Here is a 6951-nt window from a genome sequence, read left to right as displayed (position 1 = left end):
AATGTATATGATGAATAAAAAAAATTGATAAAAATAGTAATATTTAATTACAATACACATAATTTCTATAATCGGAATACAACGTGCGCACACGCAATATAATTATTATCATTTCATGTGACAATAAAAATATTGCAACATTAGAGGCGCATTTCATATAATTTGTAAATAATATACGTAAGGAATTAAACGCGGATGTAGAACCTATAATACTCGATTTCTTTCCAAATATACAATTTCATGTAAATTTCGCGATCAAAAGTATATAAAAATATATATCTTGTTTCGCGGACAATTGCAAATAGGCTAAACTTTAATGTTCCTTAAAATAATCGCGTTATCGCCACGTTCAATGAAGGATAACTGGCCCAACGATTAAACCAGATCAAAATCCCTCTGCCGAGTGATACGCTGGTTAATATCTAACAGAGAGAAGAACGATCTTAAAAGTGGAAAGCGACCTCAATTTATCTTATTTCTTCTATTTCGGATCCCGCGGAATCGATCCACAAAGGAAAGTTAAGTGATTCATTGAACGTCATAAGTCCCGCTACAGGAAGGAACGAATCCCCGATCTTCCTGATTGCTCCCAATAACAGTGATTTCGGCAGCGAATTAACGACTGTTACCCTTATTATCATTTTCAATACATGAGATTAAACTTCGCGTGAAAAAAAACATGTTCTTCCATTGTAAGAAATATCTTTTTTTACTAAAAAAATGACTGGATATAATGATTTTTATATACATGTTACAATCGAGTATATTTAGGAAAAATGAAATACATGCGCTTTTATCGTTGCTCGGTTAAATGTATGAATAATAATAACTTTAGGGTACCAAATGTGCTCGAGACAAATCAAATCCGATAACAGCGAGATTTAAAAAAAAATTCAATTTGAATATTTAGCAACATCAAATGGAAGATTATCAAGAAATTAATTTTTCTGTTGCATTTAACACTTAACACGTGACAATAATTTACAGAATCTTACTGATATCAGAGTACCCATTCGATTTGTCTCGAACTTTTTAATTACTCACACATTTTATATTATATCATGCATCATCCTAATATATTATTAAGAATAATACAAAAAAAGGGTTTTTGCAAATACATCACAATTTGCGCACATGTATTTTATTATATATACATATACACTCGTCTTATCTAAAATAAATGTAATATACTGAGATAGTGGAACGTCCAGTGCCTGCAAGTGGTTTCTTAAAAGAAACCAAAAATAAAATTAATTCAAAATTAATTAATAAAATATACTTGTTTGTAACCATAATTTTTCAAATAATAAAAATTTTGCACAAAAAAGTTTGCGCAAAAACTTATTAAATTAAATTTATATTTGAAAAAGTGAATTTTATCTATTATATCCATTTTTGAACTATTATTAAATATTTTCATTATTAAAATAATATTGATATTAATGGAAGAACATTTTTAATAAAAAAAAAGAAAATATATCTTCTCTCAAAGTATACTTAATGAATTTTGTATTTTATATTTAATAAAATCGATTTCAAATGTACGGTGATCGTCGTTAAATCACTGCCAAAAACATTGTTTTCAGGAACCGCCAAGAAAACCTGGGTTTAATTCCTACTCTGTAATGGAAACTTCCAATTTTCAATGAGGCACCGAACTAAGCATTGCGGATAGAGCCCACAAAAACCGACGAGAAATAACTCTCCGCAATGAAGATCGTTTCGACTCTCCGCCAGTACAAACCGCATTTGCTAGCGTCCACCTGACATGAGGGACAGCGATAAGGCTTCTTCGCCAAGATAGCGATCACGTCCAAAAACGTGAAAAGAACGCAATTGTTTGCAATATAATTTATTATAAAATCGTAAATCAATAAATCGTAAATCAATAAATATTTAACGCGATTCGAAATTTTCGAAATACATTTAATTAAAAACGATAATCAAAGAAAATTATTTTGTTTCACAGATTTTAATTTCCGCGTGATCGATAATGTTCAATATTTCGCAATATTTTATTTTCGAATATACTTACGTTTCTATAATATTAAAAGCGCGACAAATTTTACGAGTAAAAAGCTAATATCTAATTATTGGGTTAACATCGTGTTTTTCTTGATTCACTTTTATTTAATAATCTTTATATTATGTAAAAGAGTTTTTTTACGGTATTTGCGCGAGTTTCTCGAATTTATTAATAATCTTTTAATATAAAAAAATAAGCTATCCAAATATTTGAATAATTTTGCAATAAAAATATTGAAATAAAATATATCAAATGTGTTAATTAAACAAATTTTCTTATTGTACGTATTCATCTAATTTCGTGTAATGTACAATAGATTTCTTTTACATTATTACAACTAGATTATAATTTATATACAATTGCAAAGAAAATTATTAAAAATAAAAAATAATATAATTACAATTTATAGATATAATTACAATGTTAGATACAATTTAATAATTGATGCTATTAGTATCAATATTCTCAACACAAGAAAATTGCAAAATTTTTATTATTTGAAATGATTAATCAATGATAATCAATGTATATGGATTCAAATAAGTTAGAAAAAAAAATTATTTAGATTGAATTACTTTTTTCTGTCAATATTTTATCGAATCAATATTATCATATTAGATACTAATAACATTCACATTCGAATTTAAAATTGTATAATTTTCAAAAAAATACAATTTTTAAGTGATAAAATATTAATACAATTTACAAAAAATAAAATATTAAATTTAATACATGTTATACGTATAATAAAATGCAACTTAAATGTACATTATGTATTTAAGTTACATTTTTTACATTTTCCATACATTTTCCATACATTTTTTTATTTTTATTTATAGTTTTTTTTATAATTAATTTCAATTCTTTATATATAATTTATTTAATTTTACATAAAATAAATTATATATATGAAAATACTCCTAAAAATAACATATTTTTATGGTTTTTTTCCTGAAAATAAATTTAATTTTTATATGCCCTAATAGCCCTAACAAACCTAACAGTCCTAACAGACTTAATAGCCCTAACAAGCCTAATACAGACCCCTAAAAATAACATATTTTTATGTTTTTTTTTCTTGAAAATAAATTTAACTTTTATATGCCCTAATAGCCCTAACAAACCTAACAGTCCTAACAGCCCTAACAGACTTAATAGCCTTAACAGACCTAATAAAGACCTAACATCCCTAACCGCCCTACTTGCTGGCTTACACCAGCAGAAATTCACGATAAGGTGAAATTTGGGGAACCCTAATTAGAAATCCGCGATAATGAGAAATTTAAGGAGCCCTAACCGGAAATTCGCGATAAAATTTAGGAAGCCTTAGCCGCGCAACACATCTTTTGGCCAATATTGCCAATATTGATATGTATTTTTCAAGCCAGTTATCTCTTCTTCTGGCCATATTCATTTTGACGACTAATAATTTGTTTACGATCGTACGATATTACGATCGTATTTTAACGTACGCCATTAAGTCGTCAGAAATCGCAAAATATAAATTATCATGCATATATAAAATATAATTAGCATGCATTTTAACTCTCCGTCGTCGGGTTGCTTATAAATATCTTTATCTTTTAGATTAAATATTTAGAAATTAAAAATCTATTTTTAAAAAGGCCGTTTTATAAAGGCCGATATATATAATGGAAATAAATATTTCATGTACCTCTATATCTATTGTTATTTTAAAAATATTTTTTCTTTTACTTTAATTTTTACACGCGTATTATCCCGCCAACCGAGAGTTAGAAGCAACGGATTTTTTCATGCATTTACAAATCCTTTGCTTCAAAATAAAAGGTTGTTACTTACCGGCACTGATGCGCAACAGCGGAGTTAATATTGAAGCTACGTTGTCTGTAACATACAAATATAAAATGCAAATTATATAAATGTTCAAAATAATTAATATTTTAAGAAATTATTATTGGACTCATTGAATTTTATATCCGATGCACGCAATTATAAATAAATATATAAATATGAAATAATTTTATAAGTAATTAATTTTTTTAAGTAGAAACTTTTATATAGAAAAAATTATAAAAATTTTCCCAATTTTTTCATGTTTAAATCATTCATATAAATCAAATTAATTTATTTATTTATATAAAATTAATATAAATAATAATACTCACCATCAGGTTGCTCCGCCGGTGCAAGATGCCTTTCCTAGGCCTGCTCCTCCTCTCAGATCATCTGGGTTGTTGCATCTATAACATACATATAGAAAATCCAAATTATAATAATGTCCAAAAAATTAATATTTCAAAAAATTATTATTTGTATATATTGAATTTTATATTCGATCCATATAATAATAAGCAGATTAATAAAATAATTCTATAAATTAAAAAAAAAACATTATTAATAATTCTTTAATAACTTTATAAAAGCTTATACCTTTACAAGATTATAGCTTTTATTTAAAAATCTTATTCTTCAATTCTCTTCTTTAAATCATATAAATAAAAAATCAAATTACGCGATTAATTGTTTAATTTAAATTATAATAAATATATTTAATATTTAATATATAATTGTAAATAAATAAATTATTTACCAGAAGGTTGCTCTGCCGAAGCCCGATGCCTCTCCTAGGCCTCCTCCTCCTCTCAGTCTTAGACGCGCGATACTTTCAGCGGCACTCCCGCACTCACGTGCGATATTTTTATATCGCTACTTTCGCACTTTTACGCGCGATACTGGACGGTTCCCGCACTATTCGATACGATTAAAAATTTTCTGTTTGGTCGCGCGATGTATATATTTAATATATATATACTTTAAACGGCACTCCCGGTTTCGATACGAGCGAAAATCCCATTTCACTGACGAGAGTCATCTTCGAGTCAACAGGTTGGGAATTCAACGACATCTTACCTCCAAACAAGAGTTAAGTCCGAAACGGAAGAAAACTATCGATTGATGGAATCAACGCGAATGAAGTTCACTCGACTCTTGTTCGTGCATAATATCTCATGGCTGTTAGAACAAGAGAAGGGACCCATTAACGACGATTCCAAGCAATCGATCGAATTCTAACCGATCCGTACCGAACTGGAGCCCGAAGCAGAGCGTGACCTCAATCAGCCGAACTTGAGCAAAAGCTCAAAACCGCGCGCCCATGTACACAGTACTGGACATACGTGTGCGCGGCCGGCATCACCAAGTGCCGCGATGCACGAGGCGTGAGAATTTCGTTACATTCGCAACGACTCAATGAGACATCCCGGTTAGTTGACGTCGGAAGATGACAACTCGATGACAAATAAGTGAAATTGGGATTGCGAGAAAGTCCAACGCGAAAACGCGATGACGCGATGACGCGAAAAAGCTAAACGCGAAAACGCGGTAACGAGACGCCGCCGTCCGCGACACGTTGACGGCACCGACGACGAAAAGTCGACGACGCAATCTGCGTCCAGCGCATTAAATGCGCGTGCGATCCATTGCGACTCGTGGCAATGCTGTGCAAATGGGTACTTAGCTTCCTCTTCAGGCTCCTTAAGATTTATCTTAAAGAAAAGAATTTAAGATAAACCTCAAGGGACCATCCAAGTACTGAGCCACCCCACCTCGTCAAGGTGTACCCATGGGGGGTTATATTATATAAATTTATAATATAATTTGTGAAAGAGACAAAGAAATTTATATTATATATAATTTTACATAATTTGTGTGAAATTATATCATTCAATAATGTAATCTAAATCATTAGAGCTTCCGATTTTTATGTCACGTACGCAATAAGTGCATTTAGTTAAAATAATTTTTTTTTTCATTGTAATGTCTACTTATATATTGTTGAATAAAAAATTACACGACGATCATTTTCTTTAATAAAAAAAAATTGGAATCTAATTCACAGAGATGTTGTAATAATAAATAACAATGAGAAAATTATATAATATAAATAACAATGAGAAAATTATATAATAATTATATTGTATATAATATTATATTGTATATTATATATAATAATTATTGTCGCAATTGCTGCTCCTTAGATTTGCAACAGCGTTCATATTAATACGTGAACTGCTTAACTCTTTTTCTTATTATTTATTTCCGTTCTTACATGCGAAATGTTGACCGAGAGATAAAAGCAATCTGAATAAGAAAAATATCTAATTGTACATATAAAACATACTATCTTAAACTGAATCGATGAAAATTTTATTGATTAAAAATGTAACACAACGTATCATTTAAATACACGGAAAAAAAGGACATTCTTGTTTTGAAAATATATTTAGTTTTAACATGAAAATCTTGAAGTGAGATTGCGTTAATTAAAGAAAAATATAATTGCTTGAATAATTGCTTACTTGAATGAAGCCATTTTATATAGTTCAATAAAAAAAAATATATTCTTATGATTTAAGATTTAATTTTCTTGAATGGAAAAGAAACAATGTTAGATAGAAAATAATATTTTTAAATCAAAGATTATAATTTTCTTAAAGTAGAATTAAATAATTAAATATTCTTGAGATGACAATTATAATATTAAAACAAGGCTATAATATTGTTGAAATTTAAAATTATTAAATTCTTCTAAGAAGATTATAAATTGTTGCATATATACGAAACAATGAACGCCTTAATTTAAAGTATATAAGTCTTGATTTGACACTTATTTTTTTCTGTGTAAGCATTGTGTTACATTTTTTTATAACATTCTTTGCGAATTATTTATATAGAATAATAAATGTGTTTTTAAAATCTGCAAATAATTTTTTAGAAAATATAGTTAAAATGTTTTAAATATATTTTTTTCTAAGTGCGAATCGAAATCATCAATGAATTAATATTAATGTATGTTAATTACAATACCTTACAGCTGAAAATTAAAAGAATATGTGTATATGTAAACATTTATACATGACGTATATGTAACATTTTAAATGACA

General features: G+C 28.3%; 1 long non-coding RNA gene across 1 annotated transcript; it reads right to left on the bottom strand.

Annotated features, from left to right (window-relative positions):
• Positions 1-2838: 2838 nt before the first annotated feature.
• On the bottom strand, positions 2839-5617 carry LOC145975445 (uncharacterized). Its single transcript, XR_014439977.1, has 3 exons — positions 4599-5617; positions 4174-4248; positions 2839-3892 (listed from the first exon to the last, which is right to left on the bottom strand). It is a non-coding gene; the product is annotated as an uncharacterized LOC145975445 (long non-coding RNA).
• Positions 5618-6951: the final 1334 nt, after the last annotated feature.

The sequence above is a fragment of the Camponotus vicinus genome, unplaced genomic scaffold (genome assembly GCF_025532165.1).
Source record: "Camponotus vicinus isolate PSW18456_S1 unplaced genomic scaffold, iyCamVici1.0 SCAF_8, whole genome shotgun sequence".
In the NCBI taxonomy this organism is placed as follows: domain Eukaryota; kingdom Metazoa; phylum Arthropoda; class Insecta; order Hymenoptera; family Formicidae; genus Camponotus; species Camponotus vicinus.
Note: the sequence above shows the minus strand (reverse complement) of the source record. Positions and strands in the feature narration are given on the sequence as shown.